Here is a 23,051-nt window from a genome sequence, read left to right as displayed (position 1 = left end):
GGACATGAACAGACAATTCTCAAAAGAAGACATACATGTGGCAAACAGACACATGAAAAAAAGCTCAACATTCACTGATCATTAGAGAAATGCACATCAAAACCACAATGAGATACCATCTCTTGACAGTCAGAATGGCGTTTTATTAAAAAGTCAAAAAACAACAGATGTTGGCAAGGTTGTGGAGAAAAAGTAATGCGTTTACACTGTTGGTGGGAGTGTAAATTAGTTCAACCATTGTTGAAGACAGTGTGGCAATTCCTCAAAGACCTAGAGAGAGAAATACTATTTGACCAAGCAATCCCATTACTGGGTATATACCCAAAGGAATATAAACCATTCTATTGTAAAGACACATGCATGTGTATGTTCAATGCCGCACTATTCACAACAGCAAAGACATGGAATCAACCTAAATGCCCATCAATGATATACTGAATAAAGAAAATGTACATATATACCATGGAATATTATGCAGCCATAAAAAAGAAGGGGATCATGTCCTTTGCAGGGATATGGATGGAACTAGAGGCCATTATCCTTAGCAAGTTAATACAGGAACAGAAAACCAAACACTGCATGTTCTCACTTGTAAGTGGGAGCTGAATGATTAGAACACATGGATACATAGGAGGAACCAACACACACTGGGGCCTATGGGAGGGCGGATGGTGGGAGGGGGGAGATGATCAGGGAAAATAACTAATGGGTACTAGGCTTAATACCTGGGTGAGGAAATAATCTGTACAACAAACCACCATGACACACTATGTAACAAACCTGCCCATCCTGCACATGTACCTCTGAACTTGAAAGTTAGAAATTAAAAAAAATTATTATTAGCAAAAAACAAAAACCAAAAAATTTCATTGACTTTTAATGTGAAAGAACACTATTTTAAAAATACTTAGCATTACTCTGGGAAATAATTTTAGATAGAATAAAGTTACATATATTTTATCCAGTTTGTACTTATACATACAGTCATGTGCCAGTAACATGTTTTGATCATCAACGGACCACATATATGATGGTGTTTCCGTAATATTATAATGGTGCAGAAAAATTTCTGTTGCCTAGTGACATCGTAGGCATCATAGTGTCTTAGCACAATGCATTAGTCCTGTGTTTGTGGTGATGGGGTGTAAACAAACCTACTGTGCTCCCAGTCATATAAAGACTAGCACGTACAAACATGTACAAACGACTAAATTACTGGTTTATGTATTTTACTATGCTAAATTTTTATTGTCATTTCAGAATGTACTCTTTCTACTTATGTTAAAAAGAGTGAACTGTAAAACAGCCTCAGGCAGGTCCTTCAGGAGGTATGCAGCAGAAGGCATTGTTACCATAGGAGATGACAGCTTCATGCATGTTACTTCCCCTGAAGACCTTCCAGTGAGACATGATGTGGAGGTGGAAGACAGTGATGTTGATGATCCTGACCTCCTGTAGGCCTAGGCTAATGTGTGTGCATATGTCTTAGCTTTTTTTTTAATTTTAAAAGTAGAAAAAAAGGTTGAACATAGACAAAAGCCTATAGAATAAGGATACAAAGATAGAAAATATTTTTGTACAGCCGAACAATATGTTTCTGTTTTAAGCTAAGTGTTTTTACAGAAGAGTCAAAGCTTAAAACAATTAAGAAGTTTGTAAGTAAAAAAGATACAGTAAACTAAGATTAATCTATTTTTGAAGTAAGAAATTTTAAAAATAAATTTAGTATAGTCTAAGTGTACAGTGCTTATAAAGTCTACAGTAGTGCACAGTAACATCTTACGCCTTCACATTCATTCACTGGTCATCAACTCACCAAGAGCAACTTTCAGTCTTGCAAGCTTCAATCACGGTAAGTGCCCCATGCAGGTGTACCATTTTTTATCTTTTATACCATATTTTTACTGCACCTTTTCTATGTTTACATATGCTTAGATACACAAATACCACTATGTTACAATTGCCTATAGTGTTCAGTACAGTCACATGCTGTACAGGTTTGTAGCCTAGAAGCAATAGATTTTACTAGATAGCCCAGGTGTGTATTATGCTATACCATCTAGGTTTGCGTAGTATGCTCTATGATGTTTGCACAATAATGAAGTTGCCTAACAATGCAATAATCCCATCAAAAAGTGGGCTAAGGACATGAATAGACAATTTTCAAAAGAAGATACACAAATGGCCAACAAACATATGAAAAAATGTTCAACATCACTAATTATTAGGGAAATACACATCAAAACCACAATACAAATCAAAATCACAATACAAATCAAAATCACTCCTGCAAGAATGGCCACAATCAAAAAATTTAAAAAAACATAGATATTGGTATGGATGTGGTGAAAATGGACCACTTCTACACTGCTGGTGGGAATGTAAACTAGTACAACCACCGTGGAAAACAGTGTGGAGATTCCTTAAAGAACTGAGTTCTAAAAGTAGAAATACCATTTGATCCAGCAATCCCACTACTGGGTATCTACCTAGAGGAAAGTAAGTCATTATAGGAAAAAAGATACTTGCACACGCATGTTTATAGGAGCACAATTCGCAATCGCAAAAATATGGAACCAGCCCAAATGCCCATCAATTAACAAGTGGATAAAGAAATTGTGGTATAAATATATACCATGGAATACTATTCAGCCATAAAAAGGAACAAAATAAACCTGGATAGAATTGGAGACCATTATTCTAAGTGAATAACTCAGGAATGGAAAACCAAACGTTGTATGTTCTCATTCATAAGTGGCAGCTAAACTATGAGGATGCAAAAACATAAGAATGATACAATGGACTTTGGGGACTTGGGGAAAGGGTGGGAGAGGGGTGAGGGATAAAATATTACATGTTGGGTACAGTGTGCACTGCTCGCGTGATGGGTACACCAAAATCTCAGAAATCATCACTGAAGAACTTATGCGCGTAACCAAACACCACCTGTTCCCCCAAAACCTATTGAAATAAATAAATAAATAATTTCCCCTCTCTGTGCATGTCCATAAATGACCAGGAAAGCACTTGGGAGTATTGATTTGAGGGTTACAAATCCATTTTAGTGAGCAGGCAAATTCATAAATCTGGAATCTGCAAATAATGAGGACGGGCTGTAGTTAACCCAGGGAGATGTAAACTATACTAATCAGCTCAGCTCAGGCTAATAATGGGCTAATCAGAATGAATGTCAGCAATAAGTAACTGGCAAGGCTGTATTGGCACGTGCTGGCTAACATTCTGTTACTCCAAACTGGAAATGTCTCAAAGCTTTAAAAATCATATTATCTGCTTTTCCATATATGATTGCCTTTGTCCTAACTGCTGCTGCAGATCAGTTCTGCATCTCTGTTAGACATCTACTAGGTAACTTCCTTTTCCTTGTTTTTCAGCCTTGTGCAAGTGCTTAAAGACCTCTCCCACTTAATGTTTGATGTATAAACCCACTAAAATTATATTAAGATAACTTTTTTTTCTCTTTTACTATCCAGCTCCATATTTCTTAAATTATTTTCATTTAAAATGTTAAAAATCGTATTTGGATGAAGGATGATAATACTTACAAATATCTGAAAATAACTAGTGTGTTAGTCCATTTGCATTCCTACACAGTAATACCTGAGGCTGGGTAATTTTTAAAGAAAAGAAGTTTATTTGGCTCACAGTTCTGCAGACTGTACAAGCACGGCTCCAGCATCTGCTCAGCTTCTGGTGAGGCTTCCGGAAGCTTCCGCTTATGGTGGAAGGCGAAGGAGGAGCAGATGTGTCACACGGTGAGGGAGGAAGCAAGAGAGATGTCAGGATGTTTTGAGCAACCAGCTCTTGTGTAAACTCATTACTACAGGGAGGGCATCAAGCCATTCTGAGGAATCCACTCCCATGAACCAAATACCTCCCACTAGACCGCACTTCCAACATTGGGGATCACATTTCAACGTGGGATTTTGAGGGAACAAATATCAAACTGTATCAACTAGGCTTTAGCATAAATATCTGTGAATCAGCTAGGGTGTTGCTAGGGTTTAAATGCGTCACCCAAGGTTCACGGGTTAGAAACATAATCCTCAATCTAGCAGTGTGGAAAAGTGGGACCATCACAGATGGTTAGGTTATGAGGGCTTCCCTCTCATGAATGGATTGATGCCACTGTTTCAGGAGTTAGTTCTTTGTAAAAGGATGAGTTTGGCCTCCTCCTCTCTCTCCCCACATGATGCTTTCTGCCATGTTATGACACAACAGAAGTCCCTCACCAGATGCAGATGCATTTTCTCAATTGTGGACTTCCCAGACTCCAAAACTTTGAGCCAAATAAATTTCTGCTGATTATAAATTACCTAGTCTGTGGAATTTCGTTGTAGCAGCGTGAGATGAACTAAAATAGGTCTAAACCTTCGGATGCAGGGAACTGAGGTTGGTTGTTCCACTTTATATTCCTGGCTACTTTAAGTGGCCTGTGATTACTCAGATTAATCTAGAAAGTGCTTTTGATTTTTTAAAGTCAGAGGAACAGCAATAGCATTTATTTAATTCATATTATTCTACAGGTTAATTTCAATGACATTTTTCAATTTTCCATGTTTACAAAAAGTTGTACTTCATAAATATTGAAGTGTGAAGAACTAATTTTCTCTAAACATTACTTTATACTTTGGGTTTACTTACGTAATTTTGTTATAGGATTTAAAGTACAAGTAAACATATATGAATGTAAATAGCACAGTAAAGATATTTCATGTCATCTCATTTGCATCTAATCATGGGTCCTGGTGCTGAATTAAGTATATATTATTTATTTTGAAATAATGTTTTGAAACAAAAATTTCACAAAGCATGTCTTTCAGGGCACCAGTGGAATCTCTAATATCGTGATTTCCCACTGATTAAAATAAAAGATGTAAAAATGAAAAGAAGCTCATGGAAACTCATGATGAAACTGTACAGTCCTAGACATCATTCCTACATAATGGGCTACATGAAATGATAATAGCTGCCATTTAAACTTCAGAATAAAAGCAGCCTTGGACTCGATTTTTATCTTTTCCATTTTCATCTACTATATAAATCTGACAAGTTGATTGTTGCCAGTGATGCCTAAATTAGAAGAAAGATACCAGAGCACCTGTAACTGGAAAACTGAGCAGTAATACTCTCCCTACCTGGAAAATGTGCTTAGCAAGGTTGTGGTGAATGATCTTTTCTGCTACCGCCCAAATGCGTTAAGAACAGTGAAGAGGTGCTCAAGATAAAAATGGTGGTGCTTCATTTTTTTCACTATTTTGGGGGGATGTAAACAAAACAATGTACTGGGTTCTGCCATGGTGTGCACAGATGAGCATGAGGCCATCCAGACATATGTTTTGGCCTTTAAGCAAAAAACCTGGGGCAAGAGAATCGCTTGAATCCAGGAGGCGCAGGTTGCAGTGAGCTGAGTGAATGGAGTGCACGCCATTGCACTCCAGCTTGGGCAACAAGAGTGAAACTCCGTCTCAAAAAAAAAAAAAAAGAAAGAATACAAAAACCAAGAAGGTTGAATTTCTCCACATCAATGCACTAAGCCCCTACAGAAAATAAAAAATTTTCCTTAAATCAAATAAAAGAGGTAAGCCTTAGGGAAAATGATATGTTACTTCAGCATTTTATAATGTATTGAGTTTACTTTGTTCACAAAACTGATGTCATAACCAAAGGTAGGAATAGAGGAAAATCTAAAATCTGATGGTAAACTTAAATTAATTTTTAAGGATTCAGGGAATAAACTACTAAAAGATACGCATAATCTCACAGTCTATAGAGCAAAAAAGACATTTCCTATGACTTCTGTGATAATTATCATCCCATCTTCAAAGAGCAAGATCACAATTACTGTATTTCCTGTTGGCCACTGCAGGCTGGAGTCCTTGAATCCAAAACGCACAGGGATGAGCTGCAGGGCTGGAGGCCATGCTGAATTACTCTTTGAATATCGTAGGATGTAGGAAAGAAGTTCAGAAAACAATATCATATTCTCTATTATATACACTGCATTTCCAAAAAAGCATTTGATATCATAATTCTCTCTAGATTCTGACATATATTAAATAAATCTGTATATTTCAAGAGGCTTCTTAAAGACACGAAACCTCTCTCAATCCCCAAAGGGAAGAAGCAGATCTATTCATGCTTTCTCTCTAATAATCCAATTTGAAGATTTAAGAAGAAACTTGAAAATACATTTTAGAAGGTATTTCAGTTTCTCTGAGTAGCTCTTCCAGCTCTGTAATCTTCAGAAACTATCTAAGTCCTTGAGACATTTATTTATAAACTACCGTATGTTCACAATTTGAGAGCAACATAACACGACACATTAAAGCTTGATTAGCAGATTGAAGCGGCGCCTGTGCACTTTGTAACCAAAATCAGACCGAAATGATGTCCTAGCTTATGTCCAGAAAATGTATGCAAGGACAGAATTTTTAAATAAAAATCCTTTTTGAAGATAATTAGCTGAAATTAATTCTTTTATCCTCAATAAAGCATTATATCAAATTCATTAGACTTCGGATAAAGGTTAAGATTTGTAATGCTTTGGGCCAGACACGATGGCTCACATCTGTAGTCCCAGCACTTTGAGGGGCCAAGGAGGGAGATTGCTTGAACCCAGGGGTGTGAGACCAGCCTGAGCAACATAGTGAGACTCTATCTCTGCAAAAAAAAATTTTTTTAATTACCTGGGCGTGGTGGTGTACATCTGTAGTTCCAGTTACTCAGGAGGCTGAGGTGGGAGGATCACTTGAGCCCTGGAGGTTGAGGCTGCACTGAGCTGGGATTGTGCCACTGCATTCCAGCTGGCGACAGAGTGAGACCCTGTCTCAAGAAAACCCAAAACAAAGAATTGTAGCTTTGGTAATCAAAAATTGGTGTTATGCCCAGCCATTCTTTTTCCTCTATCAAACAATAGAGAAGCTATTCAAATATCTGAGTAAGTTTATTAGGGTCACCCACAATGCAGTCCTGGAGACCAATGTGCTTGTCATGAAACTGCATGATATCCAGATGATGTAGTTCCTGAATCTACACTCTTGCCACATAGTGCATTGCCTGGCCAGGACGCGTCACTCAAATTACAAAGTACTGGACAAAAATGAATAGAAGATACCTGTATGATATTTTGTTGAACCTCTTTATTTGCATGAGAAATTTTCCCATACTTACTTTGTATGTAAAACCAAAGCAATGTATTGGATCTGCAACTTTGCAAAATAATCCTTTCCCTGTGAAACTTACAGTGTTTCTGAAGCAGTATGATCAAATCTAAAGAAAAGAAAGAGCTTTTCTAAAGGTAGGTCTCTAAAATGTGAGATTTGAGTTTGGAATTGTACTATGAAGTATGTAATTGTTTACATATGATACATTCGTTAATTACACCTGGGCACATGCAAGACTGAAATAGCAGTTGCATTGCATTGTTTTCTTATAGTTTCGTCAGTGATCTGTGCCCCTAGATAAAAAGCAATTGCTAAATAAAGGAACAATATTTCATTATAGTCTATTGGGTAGCTAGTTTTATAAGCTAGATATGTGATAATACATCCAGCTTTCATCATAAGTATTTTTGAGAAAACATGGACTTTTTTGCTATTCTATTTTCATCCAAATAAAATATAAAAGCTAGATCAATGTATATATAGTGTTAAAATGATGATTGTAATTCTATTTTTAGACGTAAAAGAGAATGCCATGCTAATTACAAACAGCACTTTAGCTAAACGCGATTTTCCCCCCAGGCATCACTATAAAGATATTTCAAGAGAATAGTTTTCCTGAGGACTTCTTATGTATCATTTTATTTTTGGTAAATGCAGTGGATATAATAATTTGATCACAACTGTACTGCAGATGTGTTATGATCCATGAAAATTTGAAGACATAGCACCAGAAACTTTGACTCCATTGCTGAAATTGCTACTAAACTGCTTTTAGTATATCTGTAAAAAAGTGGATCTATTGGTTGAGAGTTTTGGTTTTGCAGTTAATAGAGCTTAGTTAGAATATCTGCTCCTTCCCTCACTATATAACAAGGTTTTTCATGGGGTTGGAGAGAATGAACACAAGACACTCAGCGTGGCAGGTTTTTAGTAAATGGTAGCTGTTATTATCAATTTAGTTTATACATCAATCTCTTTGTATCCAGCAAATAAAATATTTCATGATAACTAAGAAATTGATGTATTGGAGTAGACCCTGTTTCATGCATTCTTACTGTCTGTCTCTAACAGAGGCCTCAAAGTATGTTTTATGAAAGAACATTTTTGGCTTCTATGGCACAGATAAAAATAGGAAAAAAGGTGTCCCTTATGTTTCCAATCATAAATCACTATAGATCATTTATCCATCAATTAAATGTAATCTTCTCAAATATAATTGTAGTTGAACCCAATGTCATTCGTTATTTGTGTAATTATTTATTTTTTAAATAAAAAGGACTTTTATTTCTTTAAAAATTACTTATTTTCAATTTATAAAAAGTAAATGGCCGGGTGTGGTGGCTCACGCCTGTAATCCCAGCACTTTGGGGGGGCCGAGGTGGGTGGATCACCTGAGGCTGGGAGTTCGAGACCAGCCTGACTAACATGGAGAAACCCTGTCTCTACTAAAAATACAACGTTAGCTGAGCGTGGTGGCGCATGACTTTAATCCCAGCTACTCGGGAGGCTGAGGCAGGAGAATTGCTCGAACCCGGGAGGCAGAGGTTGCAGTGAGCCATGATGGCACCATTGCACTCCAGCCTGGGCGACACGGCAAAACTCCATCTCAAAAACAAAAACAAAACAAAACAAAAAACCGTAACCATGAATTAGTCCAAGTTAAACCTATGAAGTCCTTGCAATATTTAGTCAACAAATAAGTAATTTACCTCAGTATATGCAGGGTATTTTGTTAATTGTTTCTGGGAGATATAAAAAGAATACTGCATTTGTCTTATTCTCTGGGGCTTTATAGTCTACCAGGAAGATGACATGTGAATAAGCAACTTTAATACACAGTATGATTCAGGAGTCATCATACAAGAGTGTGTGTGTGTGTGTGTGTGTGTGTGTGTGTGTGTGTGTGTGTGTGTGTGTGTGTGTGTGATGTAGGGATACTGACTCACGGAGACTCATTGGTTTAGAGACCAAGAAACATCACATGGGAGGTTCATCCAATGGGAACATGCGCATGAAGGACTCCAGGGGGAGCTGAGCTAGTTAGCAAAATAGAGAGAGTGGTGGTACATACTACTCACTTTTTCCTTATTTGCAACATTCTTATAGTTAAGCCCATCCTAGGAGAGGGCACAAAATTTTCTCCTAGGATGGGAGATAATACATTAAAAATAATACTTGTCAATAAAATATTTTGTAAAAACCCCAAGTGCATGTCTGCTTTGCTTATTTTTTTGAAAATGATTTATTCTAATATATGAGTAATACTGCAAAATTAAGAAAGCACAGCAAAATATAAACAAGAAAACAGAACTCCATAACTTCAGCATGGAGAAATACTCACTTCTGCATGTTACTTCCAGAAAATTTTAAGTCATTCAAATACATACTTTTTTTTTTGTTTTATGAAAAATACATCATACTATATGGAACTTCTATGAACTAGTTTTTTTGGTTATCAAAGAATTTTCCATTTCTTCACTTAAATGGGCTACATATGACCCTTTATACTTTTTCTGCTTTCTTTAGGATAACTTTTTGAATTTTTTGGTCAAAGAAGGTATACTTAAATTTCCGTAAGTATATCTCAATCCAAAAAGGTTTTGCCAATTTATACTTCTGCCAAGTTTGGAAAATATGTTTGGCTGTAAAGTTGCCCTTACTGTATGGAGAAATAAGTTCTTGAACACAGATTATGGATTTTTAAAAAATCAGTCTTTTACTTTTTTTTCATTTTGATAGGGAAATAAAGTATTTTGTTAATTTAAAATTAGTTTTAAACATTCTTAATGGATTTGAGTACTTTAAAATACATTTTGATTTTTTAAATGAAAATAGGCTCTTCATCATCCTCAGCAAACTAACACAGGAACAGAAAACCGAACACCGCATGTTCTCACTCCTAAGTGGGAGTTGAACAACAAGAACCCATGGACACAGAGAGGGGAACCACACACACCAGGGCCTGTTGGAGGGTGGAGGTGAGGGGACAGAGCTTAGAGGATGGGTCAGCAGGTGCAGCAAACCACCATGGCACACGCAACCTATGTAACAAACCTGCACGTTCTATACATGTATCCCATTTTTGTTTTTAAGAAGAAATTAAAAAAAAAAAAGAAAATAGGCTCTTTATTTTTCTAACTTTAACAATTGTTTTTCGTGGATTTATCCCCTCTATTCGGTTTAATATATTTATTCATTTTAAGAGCTCCCTATAAACTTGAGATAATTACCCTTTGTTATATTTTGCAATTTGTTCAGTTTGTTCTTGGTGGATTTTTTTTTTTCTTGTCTTAGAGAAATTTGAATTTTGTTTATTTTCCCATATGGAAATTCAATAGCCTCAGAACCATCTATTGAGATGCCACTCTTTCCACACTAATTAGTAATACCACATCTGGTATATATCAGGTTTCTAAAAATAACTGTTTATGGGCTCTCTATTCGGTTACATTGTTTTATTTGTTCATCCTAACATCAATATCAAGTATTTAGGGATTTATTTTTTTTAGTAGTGCAAGTCACCCTACCTTGTTGTTCTTAAAAACTGTCTCAATTATTTTTGACCACTTCCTCTTTCAAATGAATTTGAAGATTCTCTGTTGAGATTTGATTATAACTGTGCTGAAATTATAATTATTTGGGGTGAATTGGCATCAACAATATCAATTCTTCCCTGCCATTAGTATTACTTTTTCTGAAGTATTCAGTTCTTTCTTTAAAACATTTTTTAAAAAAGATTTCTGCATGTTATTGCCATTTGGTTAGTTTTTTAAAACAGATCTTGTAGTTTTGATAACATCTATGAATGTGATGTTTTCTTTATTCAACATTTTAATTGATTTGCAGTGGTGTGCTGGCGCTGACACCAGTTTGCAAGGGCCAGTTACGTGCAACTATTGGCAGTTCTGCTTCAGTGACATTACACTGGTAGCTTCAAATGGGCTGTGGGAGGAGAAGTTGCACCTTGGAAATCAGCAATCACCGCATATCAGGTGTCTCTCTTTCCTTTCCTGTCTTCAAGTAACCAGCACATAACTGCTTATAGGAAGTTAATGGAAAAAGTATGTTTTTATTTAGTATGGTAGAATAGTTTGATTCAAGCATGCTAATCTTGAATCTAATACATTTTAAAATCTCTTATCAGTTTCTAAGTGTTTATTTGTACATTATCTTGGATTTTGTATACAGACATCATATAAACAGCAGAGAAGAGTTTTTACCTCTTTCCATCCACTTCTTGTACTTCATTTGTTTTTCCTATTTTGTTGTTGTTGTTGTCGTTAAGCTCTGGTACACTTGTGACTAGAAGAGATGAAAGAGGGCATGTTCGTCTTTCCCTGAAAATTCAGTGAAGCTGCTTCCAAAGTGTCATCATGAAGTGTGCTGTCCATCGTGCGCCTATACCGGCTGCCCATTTTTGCCTCTGCCCTCCGTGTGACTGAAACCGCTGGGTCATGCTGAGTCCCCATTTTACGTGGCTAATCAGGTATATGGGGCCCACATACTCTTCATGAAGAGCTTTCTTGGACTTTAGAGCACTGTATTCTCTTGTTTTTCTTTCTGCGTCTCCAGCTGTTCTTACTCTCTTTGCTAGTTCTTCCTCATCTCCTTTACTTTGATGTGTTGGAGTTCCAGGAATGAGTTCCCGGGTTTCTTTCTTCTATGTATGCTCACTCTTGGCCTTGAATACTACCTATTTTTGATTATGTTAAATTTATATCTCTAGTTTGTTCAGTTTCTCAGAAGTTTAAATTTGTATGTCCAACTGCCTACTTTTCACTTCTACTTGAATGACAAATTGTGCATTTCAAACTGAATGCCTGGTATTTTCCATCCTTCCCCAACCAAACTCACTCTACTTCATCTTGACTAAAGGCAACTCCATTCTGTCAGTTACCCAGGCCAAAACCCTTTTACACGCCACATTAGCTTGTCAGTAAATCATGGCAGTTCTACTTTATATAAATATTTACAAAATTACTTTTTGCCGTCTTCACGACTGCCACCCTGGTCTAAGGCACCATCATTTTGGGCTAATGTTTTTTCATTAATCTCCTAATTGGCCTTCCTGGTATCACCCTTCTCCTCTTTCAGACAATTTCCTAAACAGCACTAGAACAATGGTTGTAACACAGGAGTTGAATTTTATCTTTTATCCCTCCTCTGTTCAAGACCTTACAAGGGGGGTCGGAGCCAAGATGGCAGAATAGGAACAGCTCTGGTCTACAGCTCCCAGCGTGAGTGACACAGAAGACGGGTGATTTCTGCATTTCCATCTGAGGTACCAGGTTCATCTCACTAGGGAGTGCCAGACACTGGGCGCAGGACAGTGGGTGCAGCACACCGTGCGCCAGCCGAAGCAGGGCGAGGCATTGCCTCACTCGGGAAGCACAAGGGATCAGGGAGTTCCCTTTCCTGGTCAAGGAAAGGGGTGACAGACGGCACCTGGAAAATCGGGTCACTCCCACCCGAATATTGCACTTTTCCAACGGGCTTAGGAAACGGCGCACCAGGAGATTACATCCTGCAACTGGCTCGGAGGGTCCTACGCCCATGGAGTCTGGCTGATTGCTGGCACAGCAGTCTGAGATCAAACTGCAAGGTGGCAGTGAGGCTGGGGGAGGGGCGCCCGCCATTGCCCAGGCTTGCTTAGGTAAACAAAGCAGCCAGGAAGCTCGAACTGGGTGGAGCCCACCACAGCTCAAGGAGGCCTGCCTGCCTCTGCAGGCTCCACCTCTGCGGGCAGGCCACAGACAAACAAAAAGACAGCAGTAACCTCTGCAGACTTAAATGTCCCCGTCTGACAGCTTTGAAGAGAGCAGTGGTTCTCCCAGCATGCAGCTGGAGATCTGAGAACGGGCAGACTGCCTCCTAAAGTGGGTCCCTGACCCCTGACCCCCGAGCAGCCTAACTGGAAGGCACCCCCCAGTAGGGGCAGACTGACACCTCACACGGCCGGGTACTCCTCTGAGACAAAACTTCCAGAGGAACGATCAGACAGCAGCATTTGCGGTTCACGAAAATCCACTGTTCTGCAGACACTGCTGCTGATACCTAGGCAAACAGGGTCTGGAGTGAACCTCTAGCAAACTCCAACAGACCTGCAGCTGAGGGTCCTGTCTGTTAGAAGGAAAACTAACAAGCAGAAAGGACATCCACACCAAAAACCCATCTGTACATCACCATCATCAAGAACCAAAAGTAGATAAAACCAGAAAGATGGGGAAAAAACAGAGCAGAAAAACTGGGAACTCTAAAAAGCAGAACACCTCTCCTACTCCAAAGGAACGCAGTTCCTCACCAGCAACGGAACAAAGCTGGATGGAGAATGACTTTGACGAGTTGAGAGAAGAAGGCTTCAGACGATCGAACTACTCCGAGCTCCAGGAGGAAATTCAAACCAAAGGCAAAGAAGTTGAAAACTTTGAAAAAAATTTAGACGAATGTATAACTAGAATAACCAATACAGAGAAGTGCTTAAAGGAGCTGATGGAGCTGAAAGCCAAGGCTCGAGAACTACGTGAAGAATGCAGAAGCCTCAGGAACCGATGCGATCAACTGGAAGAAAGGGTATCAGTGATGGAAGATGAAATGAATGAAATGAAGCGAGAAGGGAAGTTTAGAGAAAAAAGAATAAAAAGAAATGAACAAAGCCTCCAAGAAATATGGGACTATGTGAAAAGACCAAATCTACGTCTGATTGGTGTACCTGAAAGTGACGGGGAAAATGGAACCAAGTTGCAAAACACTCTGCAGGATATTATCCAGGAGAACTTCCCCAATCTAGCAAGGCAGGCCAACATTCAGATTCAGGAAATACAGAGAACGCCACAAAGATACTCCTCGAGAAGAGCAACTCCAAAACACGTAATTGTCAGATTCACCAAAGTTGAAATGAAGGAAAAAATGTTAAGGGCAGCCAGAGAGAAAGGTCACGTTACCCAAAAAGTGAAGCCCATCAGACTAAAAGCGGATCTCTCGGCAGAAACTCTACAAGCCCAAAGAGAGTGGGGGACAATATTCAACATTCTTAAAGAAAAGAATTTTCAACCCAGAATTTCATATCCAGCCAAACTAAGCTTCATAAGTGAAGGAGAAATAAAATCCTTTACAGACAAGCAAATGCTGAGAGATTCTGTCACCACCGAGCATGCCCTAAAAGAGCTCCTGAAGGAAGCACTAAACATGGAAAGGAACAACCGGTATCAGCCGCTGCAAAATCATGCCAAAATGTAAAGACCATCGAGACTAGGAAGAAACTGCATCAACTAACGAGCAAAATAACCAGCTAACATCATAATGACAGGATCAAATTCACACATAACAATATTAACTTTAAATGTAAATGGACTAAATGCTCCCATTAAAAGACACAGACTGGCGAATTGGATAAGGAGTCAAGACCCATCAGTGTGCTGTATTCAGGAAACCCATCTCTTGTGCAGAGACACACATAGGCTCAAAATAAAAGGATGGAGGAAGATCTACCAATCAAATGGAAAACAAAAAAAGGCAGGGGTTGCAATCCTAGTCTCTGGTAAAACAGACTTTAAACCAACAAAGATCAAAAGAGACAAAGAAGGCCATTACATAATGGTAAAGGGATCAACTCAACAAGAAGAGCTAACTCTCCTAAATATATATGCACCCAATACAGGAGCACCCAGATTCATAAAGCAAGTCCTGAGTGACCTACAAAGAGACTTAGACTCCCACACAATAATAATGGGAGACTTTAACACCCCACTGTCAACATTAGGCAGATCAACGAGACAGAAAGTTAAGAAAGATACCCAGGAATTGAACTCAGCTCTGCACCAAGTGGACCTAATAAACATCTACAGAACTCTCCACCCCAAATCAACAGAATATACATTTTTTTCAGCACCACACCACACCTATTCCAAAATTGACCACATAGTTGGGAGTAAAGCTCTCCTCAGCAAATGTAAAAGAATGGAAATTATAACAAACTGTCTGTCAGACCACAGTGCAATCGAACTAGAACTCGGGATTAAGAAACTCACTCAAAACCGCTCAACTATATGGAAACTGAACAGCCTGCTCCTGAATGACTACTGGGTACATAACGAAATGAAGGCAGAAATAAAGATGTTCTTTGAAACCAACGAGAACAAAGACACAACATACCAGAATCTCTGGGACACATTCAAAGCAGTGTGTAGAGGGAAATTTATAGCACTAAATGCCCACAAAAGAAAGCAGGAAAGATCCAAAATTGACACCCTAACATCACAATTAAAAGAACTAGAAAAGCAAGAGCAAACACATTCAAAAGCTAGCAGAAGGCAAGAAATAACTAAAATCAGAGCAGAACTGAAGGAAATAGAGACACAAAAAACCCTTCAAAAAATTAATGAATCCAGGAGCTAGTTTTTTGAAAGGATCAACAAAACTGATAGATCGCTAGCAAGACTAATAAAGAAAAAAGAGAGAAGAATCAAATAGATGCAATAAAAAATGGTAAAGGGGATATCACCACCAATCCCACAGAAATACAAACTACCATCAGAGATTACTACAAACACCTCTACGGAAATAAACTAGAAAATCTAGAAGAAATGGATAAATTCCTCGACACATACACTCTCCCAAGACTAAACCAGGAAGAAGTTGAATCTCTGAATAGACCAATAACAGGAGCTGAAATTGTGGCAATAATCAATAGCTTACCAACCAAAAAGAGTCCAGGACCAGATGGATTCACAGCCGAATTCTACCAGAGGTACAAGGAGGAACTGGTACCATTCCTTCTGAAAGTATTCCAATCCATAGAAAAAGAGGGAATCCTCTCTAACTCATTTTATGAGGCCAGCATCATCCTGATACCAAAGCCAGGCAGAGACACAACCAAAAAAGAGAATTTTAGACCAATATCCTTGATGAACATTGATGCAAAAATCCTCAATAAAATACTGGCAAACCAAATCCAGCAGCACATCAAAAAGCTTATCCACCATGATCAAGTGGGCTTCATCCCTGGGATGCAAGGCTGGTTCAATATACGCAAATCAATAAATGTAATTCAGCATATAAACAGAACCAAAGACAAAAACCACATGATTATCTCAATAGATGCAGAAAAGACCTTTGACAAAATTCAACAACCCTTCATGCTAAAAACTCTCAATAAATTAGGTATTGATGGGACATATCTCAAAATAATAAGAGCTATCTATGACAAACCCACAGCCAATATCATACTGAATGGGCAAAAACTGGAAGCATTCCCTTTGAAAACTGGCACAACACAGGAATGCCCTCTCTCACCACTCCTATTCAACATAGTGTTGGAAGTTCTGGCCAGGGCAATTAGGCAGGAGAAGGAAATAAAGGGTATTCAATTAGGAAAAGAGGAAGTCGAATTGTCCCTGTTTGCAGAAAACATGATTGTATATCTAGAAAACCCCACTGTCTGAGCCCAAAATCTCCTTAAGTTGATAAGCAACTTCAGCAAAGTCTCAGGATACAAAATCAATGTACAAAAATCACAAGCATTCTTATACACCAATAACAGACAAACAGAGAGCCAAATCATGAATGAACTCCCATTCACAATTGCTTCAAAGAGAATAAAATACTTAGGAATCCAACTTACAAGGGACGTGAAGGACCTCTTCAAGGAGAACTACAAACCACTGCTCAATGAAATAGAAGAGGATACAAACAAATGGAAGAACATTCCATGCTCATGGGTAGGAAGAATCAATATCGTGAAAATGGCCATACTGCCCAAGGTAATTTATAGATTCAATGCCATCCCCATCAAGCTACCAATGACTTTCTTCACAGAATTGGAAAAAACTACTTTAAAGTTCATATGGAACCAAAAAAGAGCCCGCATCACCAAGTCAATCCTAATCCAAAAGAACAAAGCTGGAGGCATCACACTACCTGACTTCAAACTATACTACAAGGCTACAGTAACCAAAACAGCCTGGTACTGGTACCAAAACAGAGATATAGATCAATGGAACAGAACAGAGCCATCAGAAATAACGCCATATGTCTACAACTATCTGATCTTTGACAAACCTGAGAAAAACAAGCAATGGGGAAAGGATTCCCTATTTAATAAATGGTGCTGGGAAAACTGGCTAGCCATATGTAGAAAGCTGAAACTGGATCCCTTCCTTACACCTTATACAAAAATTAATTCAAGATGGATTAAAGACTTAAACGTTAGACCTAAAACTATAAAAACCCTAGAAGAAAACCTAGGCATTACCATTCAGGACATAGGCATGGGCAAGGACTTCATGTCTAAAACACCAAAAGCAATGGCAACAAAAGCCAAAATTGACAAATGGCATCTAATTAAACTAAAGAGCTTCTGCACAGCAAAAGAAACTACCATCAGAGTGAACGGGCAACCTACCAAATGGGAGAAAATTTCCACAACCTACTCATCTGACAAAGGCTAATATCCAGAATCTACAATGAACTCAAACAAATTTACAAGAAAAAAACAAACAACCCCATCAAAAAGTGGGCAAAGGATATGAACAGACACTTCTCAAAAGAAGACATTTATGCAGCCAAAAGACACATGAAAAAATGCTCATCATCACTGGCCATCAGAGAGATGCAAATCAAAACCACAATGAGATGCCATCTCACACCAGTTAGAATGGCAATCATTAAAAATTCAGGAAACAACAGGTGCTGGAGAGGATGTGGAGAAACAGGAACACTTTTACACTGTTGGTGGGACTGTAAACTAGTTCAACCATTGTGGAAGTCAGTGTGGCAATTCCTCAGGGATCTAGAACTAGAAATACCATTTGACCCAGCCATCCCATTACTGGGTATATACCCAAAGGACTATAAATCATGCTGCTATAAAGACACATGCACTCGTATGTTTATTGCAGCACTATTCACAATAGCAAAGACTTGGAACCAACCCAAATGTCCAACAATGATAGACTGGATTATGAAATGTGGCACATATACACCATGGAATACTATGCAGCCATAAAAAATGATGAGTTCATGTCCTTTGTAGGGACATGGATGAAATTGGAAATCATCATTCTCAGTAAACTATCGCAAGGACAAAAAACCAAACACCGCATGTTCTCACTCATAGATGGGAATTGAACAATGAGAACACATGGACACAGGAAGGGGAACATCACACTCTGGGGACTGTTGTGGGGTGGGGGGAGGGGTGAGGGATAGCATTAGGAGATATACCTAATGGTAAATGATGAGTTAATGGGTGCAGCACACCAGCATGGCACATGTATACATATGTATCTAACCGGCACATTGTGCACATGTACCCTAAAACTTAAAGTATAATAATAATAATAATTTTTTAAAAAGAGACCTTACAAAGGGTCCCCAGTGTGCCCTCAGCCCTCATTGCAATCTGTGGGGCCTGACATGGTCTACAGCCATCCTTGCTTCTCTGACCTCATCTCCTGGGACTCTCCCCTGGCTCCCTTGACTCCAGCACTGGTCTTCTCTCACCTGACAGGCCAGGCACACCCCTGCCTCTAAACTTCACACTCGCTACTTTTTTCTGACTGTAGTGCTCTTATCCCAGACACATACAAGGCCCTGCTCCTTACTTCCTCCGACGTCACACAAATGACACTTTTTAATTGACTCCTATCCTACCCTCCCAATCCAGAAATGCATCTCACTGAAAGTGACCCAATAGTCCCACAGATAGTTTATTTTATTTTTTGATAAACATAGAAGTTGACCCTCTGGTCTTAAAGCTTGAAACTTATATTTATTTTATCTGAGTTCCTTCCTCAGGAAACAACCTTCATGCCTCTCAAGAAAAGGATCAAGGAACTGGAACTCACCAGATCATCACATCCAGATAATGGGATGCCACCTCTCATTCATTATGATTGTTTTTTTGCTCCTCCGGAGTTCCTGTCTTCTTACACGTTGTTACATTTCTTTCCTGATATAGAAACCCTTAGTTTTGGTCAGTCAGGGAGATGGATTTTGAGACTGAGCTCCCATCTTCTCAGCTGCAGCACCCAATTAAAGCCTTCTTCCTTGGCAACACTCATCATCTCAGTGATTGGCTTTCTGTGTGGTGAGCAGCAGAGCCTAGACCGAGCACCTGGTGTTTCAGTAACAATACCTCCTCTACCATGATGTGTATGTCCTCTCCTCCCTACATTATTTTTCTCCTTAGAGATGATCATTGTCTAACTTTATTTTTATTTACTAATTTGTGATTATTTACCCTCAACTTCCTCATTAGAATACAAGTGCAACAGGGTAGAATTTGTTGTTACTGTTTTGTTCGAAGCTTTTTTTGTTGTTTATTTTGATATCTCCAGAGTCTGGAAAAGTGCTTAATACATGACAGGTCTGTACTAAATATTTGTTGAGTAAATGAATCGATGATATTGAGTGTATTAGTTTCCCTTTGCTGCTGTAACAATTTACAAAAAACAGTGACTTAAAAACAGCACACAGTTATTTTCTTATAGTCATGGAGGCCAGATTGCAAAATCAGCTTTACAAAGGTAAAGTCAAGGTGTCGTTGGGCTGGCTTTTTCTGGAAGCTCTGAGGAAAGTATCTGTTTGGTTGCCTTTTCTCAGCTTCTAGTGCCTGCCTGAATTCCTTGGCAGCCAAGGAATTCCATCCTCAAAGCACGTCACTCCAAACGCTGCCACCATCACGTCTCTTTCTGCTCTTTGACTCCTCCTGCCACCCTCTTCTAAGGATCCTTGTGATCACACTGGGCCCCGTAGCTAATCCAGGATACTCTTCCTTTCTTGAGATTCTTAACTTAATCACATATGCAAGGTCCCTTTTGCCCTACAAGTTGACATTCACAGGTTCCAGGGATTAGGATGTGGACATAAGGGGATCGTTATCGAGCCAACCACAGTGGGGAAACTCCTTTATAGTTCAGATGTGCTAATTTTAAAAAAATTATAAATGACCATTGATTTTATTGAACACTTCTGTATCTACTGAGATAAAATTTATATATTTGTTCTGCAATGTCTTAAAAAGCTTTATTAGAAAAAACAAAGCTTACTATTTTAACTGTTTCTAAATATATAGTTCAGTAGTGTTAAGTGTGTTCACCTTGTTGTGCAACCAATCTTCAGAACTGTTTCATCTTCCAAAATTGAAACTCTGTGTCCTTAAAAGAAGAACTGCCCATTTCCCCTCCCCTTACACCCGGCAACCACCAGTGTAATTTCTTATGTGGTAAACGACATTAGAGGATTCTTCTCTTGAACCAGATTTTCATTTATAGGGATAAAATGCTACTTTAGTATTATCATTTTTAATACACTGTTGAATTCAATTTGAAAATATTTTCATTAGGATTTTTTTCTTTTTATTATACTTTAAGTTTTAGGGTACATGTGCACAACGTGCAGGTTAGTTACATATGTATACATGTGCCATGTTGGTGTGCTGCACCCATTAACTCGTCATTTAACATTAGGTGTATCTCCTAATGCTATTCCCCCGATTTTTTTCATTTATATTCTAGTAGGTCAAATGGTCTTTTCGTTTACTGTCCTTGTCAGTGTTATTCTATCCTTACAAAGCAAGATTAATTTATCCTCACTCAATGAGATAGGTAATTTTTTCTTTTCATCTTCTTTGAAAAAGTTTATATAAAATAGAAATTATTTACCTCTTGATGAGATAAAATGTCTTTATTATTATGTTATCCAGATTCTTTGTTTCTTCTTGTCAAATTTTTGCTATTTTTATTAAAGTATCCATTTAATCTAATTTTAAAATATTGTCATAAAGTTTTTAACGTATCCCGTTATACGTTTTGAAATCTTAAAGTATCTCTGCTCTTAAAATTTCTAATGTTGTATTTTTTCTTATTTTGTTTTTCTCAGTCTTCTTAGAATGTTGCCTATTTTATTAATTTTCCTTCAATAATCAGTTTTGATTTTGTTAATCTCTATTTTTTCTTTTTAGTAATTTCTGCTCTTAAAATTTTAGAATTATGTTTATTTTCTACTTTTTAAAGTTTATGTTGGCCGGGCATAGTGGCTCACACTTGTAATAATCCCAGCACTTTGGGAGGCTAAGGTGGGTGGATTGCTTGAGTCCAAGAGCTCAAGACCAGCCTGGGCAACACAGCAAAACTGCATCTCTACAAAACTAAAACAACTTAACTGGGCATGGTGGTGTGCGCCTGTAGTCCTAGCTACTCAGGAGGTTGAGGTGGGAGAAGCCTGGGGAGGTTGAGGCTGCAGGGAACCAAACTTACGCCACTGCACTCCAACCTGGGCAATCAGAGTGAGACCCTGTCTCCAAAAAAAAAAAACAAAAAACCACAAAACTTAAGTTTATGCTATTGTTCTTTTTCTAGTGCCTTTAGCTGAATGGTTTTCTTCATTTTAAAAACTATTTAAATACATTTATTTAAGGCTACATATAATGTTTTTGAGATATTTATTTAAGGCTACAAATTAACCTCTAAATACCACCTTATCTGCCGTGTACAGGTTTTGATATATGGTATATTTCCATTTTTTTCTATTGTTTTAAATGTATATCATAATTTCTTTCTTGAGCAGGAATTAGTATTACTTATGAGTGTATTTTTAATCATAAGACTTTTCTTATGCCTTAAAAAACCTTATTTTTACTTTTAATTTTATTGTGGTCAGAAGTTATGGTGTCTATCTTTTTTTTTTAATTTCTGTGACAACAAGCATACTAAATATTTAAGATAACGGAGTTGTGCTAACAGAACTTCCAAGGCTGGCTGCAGAATTCTGTGAAAGTTCAATCCTCAAAGCAATTCCCAGTTCCCCACAATTCCACCAATAGGAAGAGGGCTGCGCAATCTCTACAGCCCCTAGCAAGACCTTACTCTCCAATGTGCATTCCAAAATTGCCATGCGGTAAAATGGACAAGAAAATCTACTGAAAGAAAGAACCAGGGCTCTCAGAGCAGCTAAGAGGAGCTTACTCCATTTCCAGAATATATGGTCCTCACTATTCCTGCTGAGCAGTATCTGATATGTGCTGTAAACAAGTGGTTACTATTTCCTGTTCTCCCCTCTGCCAAATACAAGGCTTTATTAGGGTTAACTTGTTCCTTCTCCATTTCTATGTCTTAGGTATGTAGTGGACAGATGGCTTATGCTTTACTATAGGAGACATTTGTGAGGAGCAACATTTGGACTTGACAGAGTCCAGGTGGTCACCTGAGATCATGGCATTGGAGCTGAAGGAAGCTGTGGGCCTCATTTGTGCAGTGAGGGCTGATGTGTTGTTTATGTGTGGAAGGAGGGTGAGTGTGAATGCCAAGCGGCCAAAGGGGTGGCATCTGGTAGATATTGCTGCAGCTATTCAACGGCATCCACACCCACTTTCTTGCTTGCTAACCCAACCTTATTGTATTCATTTGACAGGAGAGATCCCCTATGTCAGGGGAGAAAGGCCTGGTCATTGGCTAGGGAAGAACATGTGATCAATTTGGCCTATGAGGTGGAAGCAGAAACCTGTGCTGAGGATTCTGGGAAACACTTTTCGTTTTTGTTGTTGTTTTGTTTGTTTTTTAAAGAGAGTCTCGCTCCGTTGCCAGGCTGGAGTGCAGTGGCACGATCTCAGCTCACTGCAACCTCCGCCTCTGGGAAACTTTTTCTACCTGAAATGTGGGAAATGTATGAGAAGAAGGTTTTGTTCCCTACCACCCGTTTCCTGCTTTTCAAGCACCATGGTGTTGTAGGGAGACACCTAGAGCTACAGCAGCTCTCATGCGACTGTGAAGGGAGGCCACAGACCCAGAGAGATGCGGACTCGGCTCCTGACATCATTGACCACTTTACTAACCTGGAACCACCTACCTTCAGATTATTTTTATGTGGACA

General features: G+C 38.5%; 1 long non-coding RNA gene across 1 annotated transcript in view; it reads right to left on the bottom strand.

The window, feature by feature from the left end:
* The window catches only part of LOC117980138 (uncharacterized), a 130,517-nt gene that overhangs the window by 69,929 nt on the left and 37,537 nt on the right, over window positions 1–23,051 (bottom strand). Inside the window, exons 2-3 of the long non-coding RNA XR_004671308.3 lie at window positions 6,708–6,843; window positions 3,664–3,733 (exon numbers count right to left, since the gene is read on the bottom strand). This is a non-coding gene — a long non-coding RNA (uncharacterized LOC117980138). The remainder of the gene's footprint in view (window positions 1–3,663; window positions 3,734–6,707; window positions 6,844–23,051) is intronic.

The sequence above is a fragment of the Pan paniscus genome, chromosome 3, assembly GCF_029289425.2.
Source record: "Pan paniscus chromosome 3, NHGRI_mPanPan1-v2.0_pri, whole genome shotgun sequence".
NCBI lineage: Eukaryota > Metazoa > Chordata > Mammalia > Primates > Hominidae > Pan > Pan paniscus.
Note: the sequence above shows the minus strand (reverse complement) of the source record. Positions and strands in the feature narration are given on the sequence as shown.